Source organism: Xyrauchen texanus, chromosome 41, assembly GCF_025860055.1.
Source record: "Xyrauchen texanus isolate HMW12.3.18 chromosome 41, RBS_HiC_50CHRs, whole genome shotgun sequence".
Classification (NCBI taxonomy): Eukaryota; Metazoa; Chordata; class Actinopteri; order Cypriniformes; family Catostomidae; genus Xyrauchen; species Xyrauchen texanus.
This window is the reverse complement of record NC_068316.1, coordinates 20,671,303-20,690,582: the sequence shown is the minus strand read 5'-3', so window position 1 is coordinate 20,690,582 and position 19,280 is coordinate 20,671,303. Positions and strand designations below refer to the sequence as shown.

Below are 19,280 nucleotides of genomic sequence, written 5' to 3'. Positions count from 1 at the left end.
ATCACTGAAATATAAATCATGGTTCGATTTGAACATGTTTTTGTATTATTTTATGATTTAATCACAGATGTATAGACATAAAGTGACCCTGGAAATAAAGCGAACTGAACTCAGAGCATCTTTTGAGCTGAAATGGTCTGAGGTCATTTGCTGCATTCTCATAGACGATACTATTTTTGTAAAAAAAAATCAGAAGACTGAAACAAAGAAAAGTGACATATGCGTGTTCCACGAGACTGCACATCTCCAAACAAACAATGCATCATATATGCGCATAGATGGCTTTTCTGTCATCTGTTCTTAAAAATATAATAAAGTGAGTTTTTTCAAGCACATGTCTGTCTGTCATTCTGAATCAGAGACACCTTACAGTTACACACCATGCTCATTATATTCGCTACATGCAATTAAACATTTTCTATCTACCTGTGTAATTTGGTTCGCTGGTTAAGAACATCTGGCTTTCAGTGCGCTATTTAGGTTAATTTATCATGGGTAATATCCTCTTCATTAGGCAACCATTCTTTATTTAAGGCTATATCTATTCGTTAGGCTATTTTATTGATATTGGAAGTTATCCCCCTGTTTTCCCCCTTTTCCCAGTATAAAATTTCACACCGATGTTGTCCCTTCTGAGTAAAACTGGTAACACCGTACACCTTGGCAACTTTAATAGGATAGTAAAGGATAGGAAATGAAAAGGAAAGATAGAAAAGGAAAAGAGAGCACAGGCTAGGACAGGATGGGATGGGATGTGATAGGATAGTAAATTTAATTAAATGGAAACGGTATTTAATACAGTTTTAAATGGAAACAGTATTAAATAAAACTGAAAATTAAATAAAGACAAATATGTGTTTTCCATGGTGTTTTGCTATACCAGATCACCAGCATGTTTTAAAAAAAAAAAAAAAGTAACATTTTATATAAGCTCGATTATCTCCTTAACGACTGGTAATTCATAAGGGAAAAAACCCCACCAATTATGAAAATGACAAAAGAAGAAAAATAAACTAGCAATGGAAAGGAAGGAAAGAAGGCAGTACAAAACCTCAGTCCACTCAAAAGAAATCCACTTAGCATTAGCAGAACATTAGCAGAAGCTTAGCATGCTCAGGTCAACGGGTGAATAATCTGATGAGATTGACAAGCTTTTTTCAGTCTCTCTCTCTTTCTCTCTCTCCGTCTCTTTCTTATAATGCTGCACCATCTCTGTCTCTTAGCATTACCACTGATGTGTAGGACAGTTTAACTTTTTACACCTTACAGGTTAATAGACTAAGCTCTTTTTAGTCTTTGACAAGAGAAGGGCAGATGTGTCAAGAAAAGTCAAGGGAAAATGGGGAAACTTTTTTGATGTCAAATAGTAGAAACATTTCTGGAGAGAGAGCTATTTTTGAATATAATTTGTTTGAAAAACAAATTATATTACACAATCAAGATTTTTAACAGTGCACTCAGTATTTTGTTCCATATTTTTTGTGAATAATGAGATTTTAAATCATGTCTACTAACATAAAATGAAGGATCTAGTCATATCAATAGCCAAACAAATGCTGAATTATTTTATATGGAGTTTGGCTTCCTCATGGGGGCAGGTGAATACTACTAATTTTAACTAGGTAACCTACCTATTACATGTTGGACATTTTCGCTCATAATAAATGAATCATGGTTGACTGTAAATAGAACATCTTTCAAAAGGCATCAGTAACCAAAAACTACTACATATGCTGCACTGACACAGCTAGGTGTCATTATGTCCATGACAACTGCCAAATTGGTTAGTGGAACATAATTAAAAAAATTTACTGAGTGCACCTTTAAAAGAATAGTTCATCCAAAAATTTTAAATCCGTTATACTATAATCCTAATGCCGTTAGACTCGTAGGTCTATGGCACTTTATATCATTGACCTTAAACCTTACATAACATGTTTTGAGATGCCATGTTGGAACGTGAGCAAGTGCATGGCGGGGGGAAGATTTTCAGCAGATAACAGCTTAAATTTCAGTCTGTTTCTCACACAAAGATATTGTTTGGCAAAACTTGATACTGTATATAGCACACTAGTCATATAGACTACGTTTATGGTGCATTTTGTTGTTTAAAAACAAAACAGCTTGGAAATTCCACTAAACACCCTTTTCTATGTTTCATGTAACAAAGAAAATCAAATTAATAAATGAACACATTTAAATTTTTGGGTGACCTATTCCTTTAATTCCCTCTAATTCACCATGCTTTTCTGCTGATTTAGTTGTGTGATTAAACAGAAGCCCAAATGCAAAACACCACAGAGCAAACATCTGCTCTAGATTTCATGTCTGAGTGCAATCAGGTCTGCTTCATTGCCTGCAAAACATCACTTCACACGAGAACAAACAAGTACATATTCTCCAAGAGCCTGTCTTTCACCCTCAAATACATACACAGTGTCATCTTGTGACGCATCCCTGGACACAACAGGACATCATCTTACATGTCCTGCTGATGATCACAGATTGTACAAAGGATATGTTTTATATTAGATCTCTGTAACAGAGATATAAGCAGAGCTCTTGGTCTCTGTTTGGTCTCTGCAGGAGTGATTTGAGTGGCAGGACTGTTAACATGTTATGACACTTCGGAAAGCCGCTGTGCTCTGCTTATTATGACTACAGACACAAAGACACACAAACGTAAACGCATACAAGGCAGCTGCATTATAGATCTCTCTCTCTCTCTCTCTCCCCGAACTGCCACACCTCATTGCACTTATCCCTCTCCTCGGCTGATTAGCCTGACTGGGGGCCGGTTGTGCATAGTCACGGCCCGTCCCGCCCTCCTCCTTGTCATACAATATTATACTAAAGACAATGCATGCACTTTTGTTTCCTGTGGCTGTTCAGTTTCAAAGCAGCTCTTGTGACATCATTACCCTGTTTGTACTGTACACCTCTCAGTCTCTACTCTACTCGAGCTTTCATCATGTCATCCAAGTGCCCCATAAAAACCCACGATGCGAACTGACATACATATAATTTTTTTTTGCACTCTCATTTTCTTTCACACACATACGTACATAGAAAGGTATGAATAAATAGGGAGGGGGCTATATGGTACTATCACTTTCAAAGACAGCAACGTTGACCTCTTTGAATCCAAATGTGTTATCACACTCCTCTTTTGCTAGCCCTCCATAGAGAGGAACAAAACCAAGATAAAATGCTGTTAAAATGCCAAAAACCGAATTGTTCTGGTACAAAGCCTCCTGCTCCCATGTGTTAAAAGCATTTTACAGGTTTTCATCCAGCTCCATTGAATATAAGAGCAAAGAGAACGGTTTGATTCATTGCTATGTCTTATTTATGATTCTCGCAGACTGTGATAAGCCGTTGCTCAAAGTTTGTCTTTTTAGGTCTGTTGATAGGGTCACTGACAGGATGGAAAATCTACACTACAAGCAAATAATAAAATGCCAATAACCATGTAGGCCAAATCGTGCATTGGCATATTATTTGAGAGCGCGATTCATAACACTACTCAAGTACGCATTTGTGAGGAGGAGGAGGGCAGGGTCAGGCCGTGAGTGCTTGAGAATTAAGTGTTGCTACAAGTTCTGGCTTTTCCGTGGACTTCTTTTTAAAATGTCAATTGGTATTATTAGTTCCCCTTCTGTCACTTACTTGACGTTGTGTGGAATGCAGTGACACAAGGGGTCTTTCTTGAGAGCCTCGCATACCTCTGAACTTGAGAAAAGGCCAATAAGACATTGGCAGACAGAATTTGCATGTCCCGCCCCCGGACATACGGGTATAAAGGGAAGCGGGCATGAGTCTGTCAGTCAGATGTTTTCTTTGGAGCCGAGCGGTTGTGCAGCAGCAAGCTGAGTCTCACTACTGTTCCACTCACGGGTACACAGAGGTCCCTCAGGTGGATTCGCCATTTGTCACAGCCTGCCATCTCCTCCTTTGGAGCCATTCATATCCTGGGCAACCTCAACATGACAGCAGAATAGCTGTCGCAACAGGTCTCACTCAGCGGAGTGAAGGCTCCACCTCCAGGTGGTCCAGCTGATTTGGGGCAGGTTCGGCATGGCACAGGTAGATCTCATTGCCTCCCAAGACTTTTACATGGCGTTTGAACATAAATGTGTGTTGGCAGTGTGTACACAACCACCCTATAATGATAAAATCCACCCAGTCCTTTTTTTTTAATCCCCTTTAATCATAAGCACTCTCAGAACAAGCCGTTCGCAGATTCTGTACAAAGTGACGTCACTTTGTACAGGCCCTGCCCATGACAGTTGACAGACACTGCCATTTTAGCATAGGCCCGCCCTGAGCGAGTTGTACACAGTCTGCCATTGTTTCAATGCTGGAGCAGCTGCAGACAAGAACGTCTCCAAATGGATTGAGGTGTTTTGTTGTTGGATGTAAGAATCAATGCAGTGGATTCGTTAAGTTTTAAGGGAATGCGCCTTTAGTGTTTATGTTTGCGCATATCATTTTACACCAAACTGCTTTGTGAACGAGGGTCAGTACAAAGCAGGTTTTGATAAAAAGTTGTTCCTGAAGGATGGATCAATACCTTTGTTAACTTTGTAAATAAATAAAAAAATGTATATTATGCAAGTTGTTTCTGGAATTTATTTGTAAATTTAACCAAAAATAATTATATATGGTGTTTATGTGTTCAATCAATATGTATAAATAATTATAGATGTAACTAGGGAACTATGAGGCTAAATTTTTAATAAGATCACCTGACATAAAAAAAAATGCTATTTTATTCACTATTCAGTAACACATACTGTTATATTCCGCATAATCGTAAGTGACCATAGTCAGCTCTGTAAATGTTAAATGTGTTTTGTAGAGAGAACACATTTAAACAAACTGGCTCCTTACAGGATGGTCCACAATACATGAGAGAGTTACTTCAATCTGGGGCATCAGTCTTCTAACCTTCATTACCAGTAAATTGCATTTGGTAGGCAATGGTATTTCATAAATGAAATCTGGTTGCAGAAATTAACTATATTCAACTATAATTGAAGTAATACCTGTTCTATCTCCATGCAGCATACATTTTCTTGTTCGGTAGGCATCCCTTCACATTTGACACATGACCACCTGTACACCAATTAATAAGTGAAAATGATGCAACATGTTCAACATGTTTATGTGTTGTTTCATTATAGCGCATAGCGAACGTTGTAACAGTATTTGTGTGTGTGTGTTGCTCATCCATCATTGCAAAACTGCTGAAACTCTACAACAAATAAATACATTTATCAAATAACCATTCTGAAACTTCCTGGTTCATTCTCAAAGTTGTTATTCTGACGGAGTCTCTCCCTCATCAGTGTCTGACTCCAGTTCAAACAAATATGGCCGAACACCACTATTTTCGCTGTCAGTCATATTGCTTATGATGTCTAGTTATCCGAAGCGGAGATGTCAAAACTCCAGCTCATGTGATTTAAAACACAAAAACAGCTCGTTTTTATTCCCACCCAAAAAATTTTATTTTCAACATGGTAAAATCATCTGTAGGGTATTTTGAGCTGAAACCTCACAGACACATTCTGGTGACACCAAATATTTTAATTACATCTTGTGAAAAGGGGCATAATAGGTGCCCTTTAATAGCACGAATCACACTGAAGCATGGCCCGCAACTGCTTTTCAAGTCAACTACAATTATGACGGAGCAACAGTTTGAGGAGTATATTGCTGAGCACATATGCTAGTCAATATATTTATAGAAACTTCCTGGAAAAATTATATACTTTTGAAGACAACTCTATTGTGCCCTTTAGTGCGGAGGTTGGTAACCATCATAATAACGCAAGAATGCATAAGCATGTATACCAGACCGCAATGGCAATGTGTAAAAAGTATGTTTGGCCTAAAACTGTTTTACATTTTTTTTTACATAATATTAAGAGGCTTGTTGGCCCATATGGGGGAATTGGTCAACCAGGGGTGCGTTTCCCACACAACTACATAACTCACTGCTTAACACCCATAGCACAATGTAACGTTGTAGAAATGAACTAGCTAGTCACATCTACGGTTTCCCGAAACTGAAGCATCAGGGAGCAACAATGCTTTTAGCTCTGACTAGTGATTTTGCCTAATGAGCTCCAAAGGTCTCGCCAATGAGGAGTGAAATCAAGTCTTTATATTAAAAAAAAGAAAAACGGTAAATACGTTTTTAATTTCATTATTACTTCTATATGCAAACACGGCAAAGAGCTGAAGCTGTAATTGCCAAAAAATACCAAATAACAGATTAGGAGCGTCACACTGACTTTGATGAGTTTAAATGGTTCTGAATCACATTAACTCATTGAAAATGTAGGTGTCAGAAGTGCTGCCACTGCAGAGAAAATAATCATTTCATAACCTATATTACACCCTCGAACAATGAGGAAAAGCAGCAACTAATCTTTTTTTGCAAATGAAGTAATTATTTTGGGTTAATGGACAGAAATGCTTAAAGCCAAGAGTCTTTTCTTAAGAGGGAGAGCAAGGTTTATGACTCATTTATAATTCAATCATGAAAACAACTCATTAACATTCATTTGAATAATGCAAAGTTCCAAGTGGTACAAATGATATAATATCTGCCAATTATAATTGCAGAAGTTTTATTTATGTAGCACCTTTTCCAAAGCTCAAGGTCGCTTTACAATAAGTACATTTTAGAAATACACTTCATAACATGATATACGATACAAGTTACATACAGTACATATAAAAAAATTATAATTACATTTGGCAGTTATGATGTGCACATACTCAATAGAAAACATTTTAAAGAGTGCCATTTCACTTAATTTTTTTATTTAGTCATTTCAGTTGAATGATATAAAAAGCACAAAAAGGATTCTAGTGCCACAGAATTTCCTCTTTCGTTCTTCCCATTTTAAGATCGTGGCATGTCCATACATTTCAGAATATTGTTAATAAAGAGCATGCACAGAAAATAATAATAATAATCTACCTAAATTACCATGTCCTCATCCCTCTCATTCCCGGTCTTTGACTGTATCTGTGGAGACACTGCTCAGCCAATGCTCTGAAGTTCCTCCAGGCTTCTTTTCAAATATCACTTGTTTTGTGGAAGCAATTGAATTTTCCTTGGCAGAGATGTGTTAAACTTTAACCCCGCCAGAATCGTTGATATTTAGAACAAAGCGCTCTAAATTCTGTTCTGTTCTTCTCAAACTCCAGCCCCAGTACCCAGTGGACAATCTGAGCATTTGATTGGCTTAGAGTCTGTTCTCACTGCACTGTATTCAGTGCATTTTACAGCTCTTTTATAATGCCTTCAGTCAAAGCAGAGCAATGATACTTTTAACATCAAAAGCTGGGGCAACAAATCCGGTTTTCTGGAAGGGAGAACAGCGCATGGCCTTTAGAAATCCGACTACAGAAAACCACTCTGCATAATGGTATGTGCTAGCAAGTGTTTAATACTCTAAGATTATCTTCATGTCCTGTGCTAATGATGTCTATGCTTATATTAATAGAAATATTATGTAGTGGTCAACTGATATGGGTAAACAGTGTCTGATGGCCAAAATATTTTTGATATCAGACCACGTATTACAGTGATTTTACCATGGATAAGGGGGCGCAAAAAAAAAAAAACCTACCTGTGGTAAAATCCCTGTGATACAAGGACTCGATTGGCTTATTGCTTAAAACATCAGCAAGTGTAATATGATGAAAGACACAATATTTTAGTACGGAGTTAAATTTAGGATTAATAATAATCTGATTAAGCACTTTGACTATCAAGTAATAGTTATTTTTCCTAACTAATGCAAATTCTTTCTAGCAAGTCAGTCCTGGCGGCCATCTTGAGAACACTCCCGGGAAGCTATTTTCAGTCATGAAAGTGGAGCTCCTATCTACTTGAATGGGCCAAGATAGAAATCTCCAATGGTTAATCAAGATTACAATCAAAGAACAAATTTCAAATCAGCAGTAAAATCTGACAACACTGGAATCACAATTGTGCATCTTTACCTCAGAATACGCAAACATTTTTTTATAAAAAATCCTGGCTTGTATAGCAAATGCACATGCGTGTTCTAGAGTTGATTGACAGATTGATATCTGTATCTATAAGGTAATTAGCTCTTTTACCTGTAAGACAGGACTTCCTTTCTACATCCATTGACTGTTGGGCATTCCAATTTCTCCCATTCATTTTAATAGAAGTGGCCCATCTCTGCTAAATTATCTCTGCTATTTAACAGAGAAGGGACACTTCTATTAAAATGAATGGGAGAAATTGGAATGCTCAGCCAAAGAGCTCTGAGCACCCAATGGTCAATGGATGTAGAAAGGAAGTCCCGCCTTACAGTTAAAAGAGCCAATCACCTTTAAGATATAGCTCACCTATCAATCAACTCTAGAACACGCATGTGCATTAGCTATACAAGCCGGAATATTGCGTTCTTTAGCATAATATGGCGGTAAAGAATCACAATTTATGATTCCAGTATTATCAGATTTTATTGCTGATTTGAAATATGTTCTTTGATCGTAATCTTGACCAACCATGTTTGTGTTTTGGTCTTTTTCCAATAAAGTAGAAAGCAGCTGAACTCACATGACTAGAAATAGCCTCCCAAGAGCATTCCAAAGAGGTCCAACAGAGGACCGACTTGCTAGTCAGACTTTGTTAATAGTCTCTGACTATCCACCTTTATCCTGGGGATCTTACTAGACAAATGGATGTGGGAGAAATTTCCGCTGGAAGTCATTCTATAGCATTCACTAGCCATGGTTGCATTCATTTTAGACCCTTTTTAAAGCTGGTATTAAGATGCGTTTCGGATGATCCAATCGCAAATGGTCAGCGCTAAATATAGTTGTAAACTGGGTGCAAAACTAAGAGGTAAACAAAAACGCCTGTGCCCACATCGCATTTCAGGGGTAAACGGCGTCCTGAATGATGCACCCCATCAACCGTTAATCAACCGCCGCACCAAACAAAAGTTTAAAAACTTATGTGCGCATTTAAAAGGAAATAAAAAAAAAGCGATTACATATCAAAGCACGAGAACTTTGCCGCTCTTCCTCAGCGTGTCTGTCTGATATCAAGATGCAGGGTGACAAGATGACAAGCACACACTTCTGAAGATGAACTAACAGAGGTACTCCACTAAAACAACATAATTTTGCTCGTAATGTGCGGTTTGTGCTTAGGAATACATTTCAACTGCATCTGGGTAAAATATTGCACCAGTTTTGTTCGTTCTTTCTTTGTATTTTCAGTTTATAATTGTTCTGTAACACACTGACATAGTGACTGAAGTATGTTATCATGAAATCAGACACCCACTCCCAACACCGCAATGAAAGAATGAATGGACCTACACCACAACAACAACAATTTTGTTTACTCGATAACAGAATTGCTCACATGTCATGCTAGGCATCAAGGGACATAGGAGAAAGGTGGATAGGCCGTTTGTGATTGCTAGGCAACACAGGAATGTGCACATTACAGATTGTGTGTGATTATAATCATTTTACAACAGCTGTTGAATTCAGGGTTGGAACTTTTATAAAATACAATTTAATGATAGTTAATGTAAAGATGGTTACATTTAAATTAACAAACTTTACAAAATATTTATTCAACATTTAAAAATAGAAAATGTGCATTATCCATTTACAAGGCTGTCAAAAGATTTCGGAATTGGCACTCTGCAGAATGACCACTTCAGGCACAATTGTCGGCTGACACTGATATATTGGTCTGCCATCAATAATAAAGGCCTCTGTACACCAAGTCAGAATTTTCGGTTCTTTTGAATAGGAAGAATGGATTCCTATAAAGCCATTCACAGTAGGTCCGACAAAACGTAAATAAAAATGTTGTTTTATGGAGAGCACTCCAATGTTTTTTTCTTGGACTGCCAAGAAAACTGACCAATCAATTAGATAAAAAGATAGACCAAAAGGTTCACTGTGGTCAACTTCCTGTGTTCATTATCTTTGACTGGTCCTCCTGAACCAAGGAACAAAATGACATCAGGCTCTCAAGAGAAATCATGCAAAAATAATAAACTCATAAAATCAGAAACAGCTCTGTCAACATGATGGGAGCTTCACTCAAATACATTACCTCATTTCATAAAGTTTACATCCAGAAAAAAAGCACTTAAGTTCACACAGCTAGTTCAGTGTGTAAGTGTCTCTGTGTGTGTCTGTGTGCACCCTACAGTGACAAAAGTATTTCATAAAAGCCACTGATTCTCTTGCTATTGTAGCAGCACAGCAAAGGTCCAGCAGCACACAGGTTAGCCTTATTTATCCCTGTTCAGACAATGAAGTGATGATGTTTGTCCAACAAGGATTGTCTTATCTATCCTCTAATCCGGTTTTCTGAGCCTTCTACCTGCCAGCATGAGTCTCCAGTACTTTTAGAGTAAGGAGACTATAAGAGAGAGCAGATGTCTCGGGAACTACTGCAGTGAAAAGGATGCCAGTCTTAAAACCACTTTTTGTCTTTAATCTTGTGCGTACATAGGTGGTTTTAAAACTGACATGCGTGGATATTATATTTTGGCTTCCCTATATGCAGTGGATAATTTCATTTCATTTAAACTAACTGATCTCAGTTCATAAGGGCTTTCGGTTAAGGGTTAAAGTTTCAACATGAGGATTCATGTGACAAAACAACATGGCACCTATCACAGCGGAGTTTGTCTTTGGGAGAAACAGCAACTAAACATCTGGTAAGAAACCAACTTAAATAGTTACATTGAAACCTGTTTGAGTCAAAAGATTAGTCTCTAGTTTCATCCGATATGCCATTTTTAAAACTTGAGCACTTTATTGCAAAATACCACACTGCTAAACACAATGTACACTATAGTGGACAATAGCACAAAGTTTTCATTAGAAATCTTATATTTACTGAGCATTTTTCACATATGAAGCCAAGTGCATTCAATTCAAACTGCATCAAAAGTTCAGTTTCAGGCTGCAGATGATGTTCAGAACACTCAACATGTTTGACAGACATGGGACAATGTTAATCAGTACATAGATTCAGAATTTATAATGTATAATATTATTTTAACATGGTTGACAGTGATTGGACAATGCATACCATTATTTGTATCAGAATTAATTATGCTAATGTTTGATTGGTAAAATGTTTCAGAACTGGCTATATATATATATATATATATATATATATATATATATATATGACTTTCTATTGCTTGGTATTATTTAAAATGTCACAACTTAGTGAAATTTCCCACTGTCCACGTATGTGGACATACATTTTTTTGGAAATGATTTGCTCATATATATTTCATTTTGTCTGCATGTCTATTGTGTTGCTACTAGTTTCAAATCAAAAAGGGAAATGGAAAATGCACACAGTGGTCACACTCAAGTCTCTGGAGGATAACAGTGTATATATAAATATATATTAGCTAATTAACTGACACTCAAACTTATTTAAAATGTTACGCATTTCAATTTCATAACAAATTTCCAACATTTTAAATTGTGTGATGTTTTTAAAAATTTCATAAATAACTTTTTTTATTCTGTTGAATATTCTGTTACTCAGTTCAATTTTACTGGAATTTTATTATGAAATTAAATGTGTAAATCTAACAATTAAATATAATTGTATTATTTTTTTATATAAAAATTATATAATTTTGAGTATTTTTATTACTGAAGAGATTACTTTGCATTTTATTGTCATTTGTTTCATTTAATATTTAGTCCTTTCGGGTGGAAAACATTTATACATATAAATGATGTGATCCAAAGTGCATTTGAACAGCGGTGAAACACTTTCTTATGATGTGTTACATTCAAACGAGCAGACAGAGAAGTACGTTTGTAGTAAGTTTGGAGCAGAAGAAACATAAATACATCATCAGCTTTATGCTAAAATAAAATGCTATTTATATCCACAATCATATTTTTCTATCAAGAAAATTTGATTTACCTTGTTTTAGAAACAATTCTGCATAAGATATTTAGGTCTTTCAGAGAATATATTGTATATATATACACTGGCTGCCAAAAGTTTGGAATAATGTACAGATTTTGCTGTTTCAGAAGGAAATTACTTTAAGGTACTTCAATTCACTAAAGTGGCATTCAACTGATCACAAAATAAAATCAGGACATTACTGATGTAAAAAACAGCACCATCACAAATGTAATTTTTTGATAAAATCTAGACAGGGCCCATTTCCAGCAGCCATCACTCCCAACACCTTATCCTTGAGTAATCATGATAAATTGCTAATTTGGTACTATAATTTTTTTCCCATTATATCAAACACAGCTGAAAGCTATTTGGTTTGTTCAATGAAGCTTAATATTGTCTTTACGTTTGTTTTTTAGCTGCCACAGAATGCAATGGACTGGCAAGTTTTAAGGTCAATATTAGGTCAAAAATGGCAAAAAAGAAACTGCTTTCTTACAGTAAGTACAGTACATTAGCCTGTATGGCCATGATATATTGCCTTAGCTAAACTCTAGCTAACACATTACATTAGGTAGTATCTCATGAGACATGCATGTTAGCAAGACACAAGTTAACTATATTTGTCTTTTGGCTAATTAGCTGTAGAGTCGAGGCACTGGTAGCTTAGTCTTTTGTTCATTACCACTCACCTCAACACAACTGGGATAGGAGCTGGGAGGGGCTGATGTCTGCCTGTCTGTGTGTCCTGACCTATATCTGCAGATTTTATGCACTGCACTGCTGCCACACCATTGGCTGATTAGATAATCGCATGGATGATTGTTGGTGCCAGATGGGCTTGTTTAAGTATTTCTGTACCTGCTGATCTCCTGGGATTTTCACGCACCACAGTCTCTAGAATTTAGTCAGAATGGTGCCAAAAACAAAAAACATCCTCTGATGGACAGTTCTGTGGATGGAAATGCCTTATTGATGAGAGAGGTCAACAGAGAATGGCCAGACTGGTTTGAACTAACAAAGTCTACGGTAACTCAGATAAACAATCTGTAGAATTGTGGTGAGAAGAATAGCATCTCAGATGCTTTTTTGGTGGCACGAAGGGGATCTACACAATATTTGGCAGGTGGTTTTAATGTTGTGGTTGATCGATGTGTATATATATATATATGTACAGTACTGTGCCAAAGTTTTAGGGACTTGTGAAAAATGTTGCATCGTGAGGATGTCTTCAAAAATAATGCCATAACTAGTTTTAAATGATCAATAAATGTCATACATAGTTCAGGTAACATAAAAATACTAAATCAATATTTGTTGTGAACACTTTTGCCTTCAAAACCGCACCAATTCTTCTAGGTACACCTGGACACAGTTTTTCTTGGTTGTTGGCAGATAGGATGTTCCAAGGTTCTTGGAGACCTTGCCACAGATCTTCTATCTATTTAAACTCTCAATTGCTTGTTTTTTCATGTAATCCCAGACTGAATCAATGATGTTGAGATCCAAGCTCTGTAGGGGCCATAACATCTGTAGTAGGACTCCTTGTCCTTCTATTCAATTCTATTTGCAAAGGGAATGTTGAAATCTAAAATTGATATTTCCTACTGATACACTCAAAGCAGAATATATAAAAGAACCATTTTAAGACAAATGTTTTTGTGAAAAATATCATGCGCTTAAGACTTTTGCACATTACTGTATATATATATATATATATATATATATATATATATGTGTGTGTGTGTGTGTGTGTGTGTGTGTGAATATATTGTTTTTTGCCTTGTAAGTGTGTAGGAGTGTGTATTTTCAGCACATTTAGGTCTGCAGTCCTCAAATGATCAAATCCTTGGGCACAGCAGCTGCTCTGCCAAAACATGAGTTTCAGAGGCAGTACTAAAACTGCCATGGGGACTCTGTGCATTTGGTGTTTGTGTGCACCCAGATGGGGTTTAGAGAAGAAAAAAACATTGTACCACAATCTACAGCACTTATCAATTTCAGGAACATTGATGATCATGGATACAGGAACATCAGCTCTGAAAAACCTCAATGTTTAATTGCTGTACAACAAACTATTTTAATTAATATTATTCCAGCGTGATTTCAGATGTAATATTTGTATGATGTAAGATGTTTATGGAAAAACACAAATTACCATCTGGAATCTATCGAGACTGTTGATAGTGTACAGTTTATGTAACAAATCAATTTGACCAGGTTTCAGAATTCTCTTCTTTATTCCCTCCCACTCTCTAACCAAGCAGCACTAACAAAAAAGTACCATGGAAATATTGTGTTTTTTGAACATCAGAATCAGAATGAGCTTTATTGCCAGGTATACTTACACATACAAGGAATTTGTCTTGGTGACAGGAGCTTCCAGTGCACAACAATGCAATACAGCAAGAAGACAGAGAATCATAAAAAGATAATAATAAAACAAATAAAAAATAAAATAAAACTTTAATAGAAAAGAATGTATATATAGAATAAACAATAAGACAACATATATGTAGTCTTCTGATGTCCGATTTCGTAGCTGAACCAAAACGGACAGTTATTGAAGTGCAGAGAACAGATTCTTCAACTGGTGAAGGAAGTACAACCTCTGGTGGGCCTTTTTCACAATGGAGTCAATGTGAGTCTCCCAATTCAGGTCCTGTGAGATGGTAGTGCCCAGGAACATGAATGACTCCACTGCTGCCACAGTGCTGTTTAGAATGGTGAGGGTCAGTGTTGGGGTGTTCCTCCTAAAGTCCACAATCATCAAATCGTTTTGAGCGTGTTCAGCTCCAGGTTGTTTTGACTACACTAGTGAGCCAGCTGTTCAAACTCCCTTCTGTATGTAGATTCATCATCATCTTGGATGAGGCCAATGACAGTCGTGTCATCTGCAAACTTCAGGAGCTTGACAGAGGGGTCCTTGGTGAAGCAGTCATTTGTATCCAGTGAGAACAATAGTGGGGAGAGCACATATCCCTGGGGGGCACCAGTGCTGATCGTACAGGTGCTGGAAGTGAATTTCCCCTGTCTCACAAGCTGCTGCCTGTCCGTCTGAAAGCTGGTAATCCACTGACAGATAGACGTGGGAACAGAGATTTGGTGTAATTTAGTCTGGACAATAGCTGGGATGATGGCGTTGAAAGCCGAACTGAAGTCCACAAAAAGGATCCTTGCATATGTCCCTGGTCTGTCCAGATGTTGCAGAATATGATGCAATCCCATGTAGACTGCATCATCCACAGACCTGTTTGCTCGATAAGCAAATTGAAGGGTATCTAGAAAGGGTCCAGTGATGTCCTTCAGGTGAGCAACACCAGTCTCTCAAATTATTTCATGACCACAGACGTCAGGGTGAGGGGTCTGTAATCATTAAATCTTGTGATTTTTGGTTTCTTTGGGACAGGAATGATGATTACGCATTTGCAGCAGCATGGGACTTCACACTGCTCTAGTGATCTATTGAAGATCAGTGTGAAGATGGGGGCCAGCTGGTTAGCACAGGATCTAAGACACCTGGGTGAAACCCCATCTGGCCCTGTGCTTTCCTTGTCTTTTGTTTTCAGAAGACTTCACAGATCTTATGTGCAGCTTGAGTAGCAGGAGGAGGGAGGAGAGGGGTCCAAGAGGTTTTGGTGTTTGTGTGAAGTGAAGGTCAGAGCAGGTGTGAGATTGGGCCTTTCAAATCTACAGTAGAACAAATCAAATCACTTTATTGTCACACAACCATATACACAAGTGCAACAGTGGGTGAAAGTCTTGTGTGCAGTTCCGAGCAGCATAGCAGTCATGACAGTGACGAGACATATACCAATTTACAATAAACAACATATTTATACAACAAAATGTACATATCAAATGTACATATAATTACACAACACAATACTAATATACAATGTAAAGTAAACAATACACACAATATAGAATGCACATACAATAAAAATAAAAAATAAATAAAGTATATATAATTGTTTTTTACAGTAGTTGTACTGTGAAGAAAATATAATTTATGACAGTCCAGTGTGAGATAATAAGATTAATAACGTGTAGTGCTGATGTATATTGATCGTGAGAGATCACAGGTTCAAAAGTCTGATTGCTTGGGTGAAGAAGCTGTCATGTATTCGGCTGGTGCGGGTCCTGATGCTACGATATTGCCTGCCATGCTATTGGTAGCATGGCTCACGTGGCAGGAGTCTCTGATGAGCCTCCGAGCTTTTTTCACACACCGCCTGGTATAGATGTCCTGGAGGGAGGGAAGCTCACCTCCAATGATGTGTCTGGCAGTTCGCACCACCCTTTGCAGGGCTTTGCGGTTGTGGGCGGTGCTGTTGCCGTACCAGGCAGTGATGCAGCCAGTCAGACATCCCTGGGGGGCACCGTGTGAGGATATGGTGGTACATTCCAAAGTTCCTCAGCCGTCTCAGAAAGAAGAGGCGCTGGTGAGACTTCTTCACAACAGCCTCAGTGTGGACGGACCATGTGAGTTCATTAGTGATGTGGACACCGAGGAACTTGAAGTTGCTGACACTGGTGCTCCATTAATGGTGACGGGGCTGTGTTCTCTGTCTTTCCTCCTGAAGTCCACTACATTGCTCCTTGGTCTTACTGACGTTGAGGGAGAGGTTGTGCTCCTGACACCAGCATGTCAGAGTGTGCATATTCAAGTCGTCAGCCAGTTGTTGGTCCCCTACTGTGTACAGATGCATATATCCTTACAGAAACTGAATATGATGTCATATGAGCTCATCCAGATTGGTGTCTGCAGCCTCAAAAACACTCCAATCAGTGCAGTCAAAGCAGGCTTGTAGTTCCAGCTCTGCTTCATTGTTCCATCTCTTTACAGTCTTTAATAATGGCTTAGCAGATTTTAGTGTCTGTCAGTAGGTTTTAAGAAGATGAATCTGACAATGATCAGAGAGCCCCAAAGCTGCTCTAGAGACAGAGCGATATGCATCCTTTATTGTAGCAATGATCCAGTATATTTCTATCCCTGGTGGGGCATGTAATGTGCTGTTTGTATTTGTGCAGTTCACATGTGAGTTTTGCTTTGTTAAAATCCCCAAGAATAATAATAGTGAGTCTGTGTCTGTGATTTGATCAGCCAGCTGTTGCAGCGCTGCATTCATGCACTCGTGTGGTGGGATATAAACACTCACCAGGAAAACTACCGTGGCGAGTAGAAAGTTAATAAATAGCGCTTCCAAATTAGGATAGCACATCATGTACATGTTAGGACAGTACAACATGTACTTTGATAGTACCATATTATTCTTAGAGGTACCTTGGACTACCATGTAGCCACATTGAACCAAAAAAAACACATAGGAGGGAGACAGAATTTATTGGATCATGAAACTTGGTCTCTAACGGTGGTTGGAGTGGAGGAAAAACTGAAAAATAAGAGGGCTTGGTGACGAAAAGGAAAGTCATTTCAGATATGTAGCAAGATATTTCAGTTTGAGTAGACAACAAAGGCATTTTTTTTTTTACTTTGGAATAATGTGCACCAGGGAATTGTTCACAACAAGACCAAGAATATGTAACGTGGAAGAAAACGGAAGTACTGTACATATGGTGAATTTTGATTCGAGGGTCCTACTTCTGTCGGTTATGTGCTTTCTTACAAACTTACCTCCTTTATTCTCTCTTTTTACTCATCCTGTTCCTTCCCGTGTTTATTTCCTCCCTCTCGTCCTCCATGCAGGATATTTGCCTCACTGCAAAAGGAAAACACAAAGAAAGGGTAAAATACATGAGCAAAACAACACCCAGCATCTGCCAGGTGGCTACAACAATATTTCAAAGTTATTCTGAGGGCAAACCAGCACCGTTTCAGAATAATACACACAAACCTTAACAATTCCATGATTTAAAAGGCTCTGTCTGACTTCTAAGGACCTTATTGTAAAGATATATGCATGTATGTGTGACTGTAAGCATTTGTGTTTGCACAGTGTATGCATTTGTGTATGAAATTGTATTGCTCAGAAGTTAAGCTTTTAAAGCTTGGGAGAATTATTAGAGATCGCAATTGTGTATCAACTCAGATGTTTCTCCAAAGATTTCTTAGAAGAAATACAGTACATAATTAAATTTAAGTAGCTTTGAACATTTAAGCAATCCTAAATATTTTAGCTATTTAAGTGGTTTGATGCTCTATTAATTCATGAATTCATGTTTGTGTGTGAATGGAGCAGCAGGCTGTCTGTGGGCTCGACTTGCACACTGAGAAAATCAAAGCAACAAACTGACAGTTCAGCTTTCAAATGCACTCGCCAGGGACAGAAGTGAGGGGTGAAAACATGAAAGTGAAATACAGACAGAAAGACAGGGGCGCACACTATCCAAAGAAGAACTAGTGGGAACCTTTCACTTTACGCCTATCAGAAGCCCTTACAAGTCATTGGTTCTTGAGCTTTAGTTCTAGACAGAGTACACAGGATTCTAGGTTCTGGTATATGCTTGGGCTACAGTATAAGACAGGCAGCAAAATCTTATATAGGTTTTTAGTGCATCTGATTAAAATCTGACTGCATATTTTTCTAGTCTAAACAGCACAAAGTACAAAATCCATTGGTCTCAAACCCAATACAAATCATATCCATATGAGTTATGAAATCGGATTAAAATGCAACTTTTTGAAGTCTGTATGGTCAAATAAAAAAATTAAAACAATTATTTTTAGGGACATGAAATTTATGTAAAATCATACACATTGTGTAATATTGTCTGGCGCTCTGTCTGAATACACTACATTTTTCTCACTCTTTCCTCATATTGTTACAGTATGTTCACTATGTAGTGAATAGTGAATGAGTAAATGAGTCAGCGGTTTTGAACATACACATATGTGCTTGTTGAGCATTTAATTTCAAAACAATTGGCATTAATATGGAGTTGGAAAAACAATGGACGTTTTGAATTGAATATTTGGATCTTTAATTTACCTGTTTCTTATGCAGCTAAACCTTATATAACCTGAAGAGTCATACAGAACTCTGTAAGGCAAAATTAATGCATAAATCAAGATTCAAATGAACATTATTTCATAAATAAGTAACTATTTATGACAGCAGCTGCAGGTGGTGGAAGTGTAATTGTAACTTTGTTGCAAAGATGATGTAATGTCAATAAACCCTAAAAAGACATTTTAAATTATGATTTGAACAGCTTTACAGCTCAAATAACACACAAGTTTTAACAGAACAATTAATGTAAGCGCTTTTATAAAATTATAATTTTTTGTGGTAATCAGCATTATGTCACAAATGCTGTCGATTGAGCTTAACTTGTT

The 19,280-nt window shown here is 37.5% G+C and overlaps 1 protein-coding gene across 2 annotated transcripts in view; it reads right to left on the bottom strand.

The window, feature by feature from the left end:
- LOC127634463 (disks large-associated protein 1-like) overlaps positions 1-19,280 on the bottom strand; it is a 147,525-nt gene that overhangs the window by 82,071 nt on the left and 46,174 nt on the right. For both annotated transcript variants that reach the window (XM_052114044.1, XM_052114045.1), the window contains exon 2: positions 17,619-17,703. The gene's annotated coding sequence lies outside the window, so the exon portion shown is untranslated. The remainder of the gene's footprint in view (positions 1-17,618; positions 17,704-19,280) is intronic.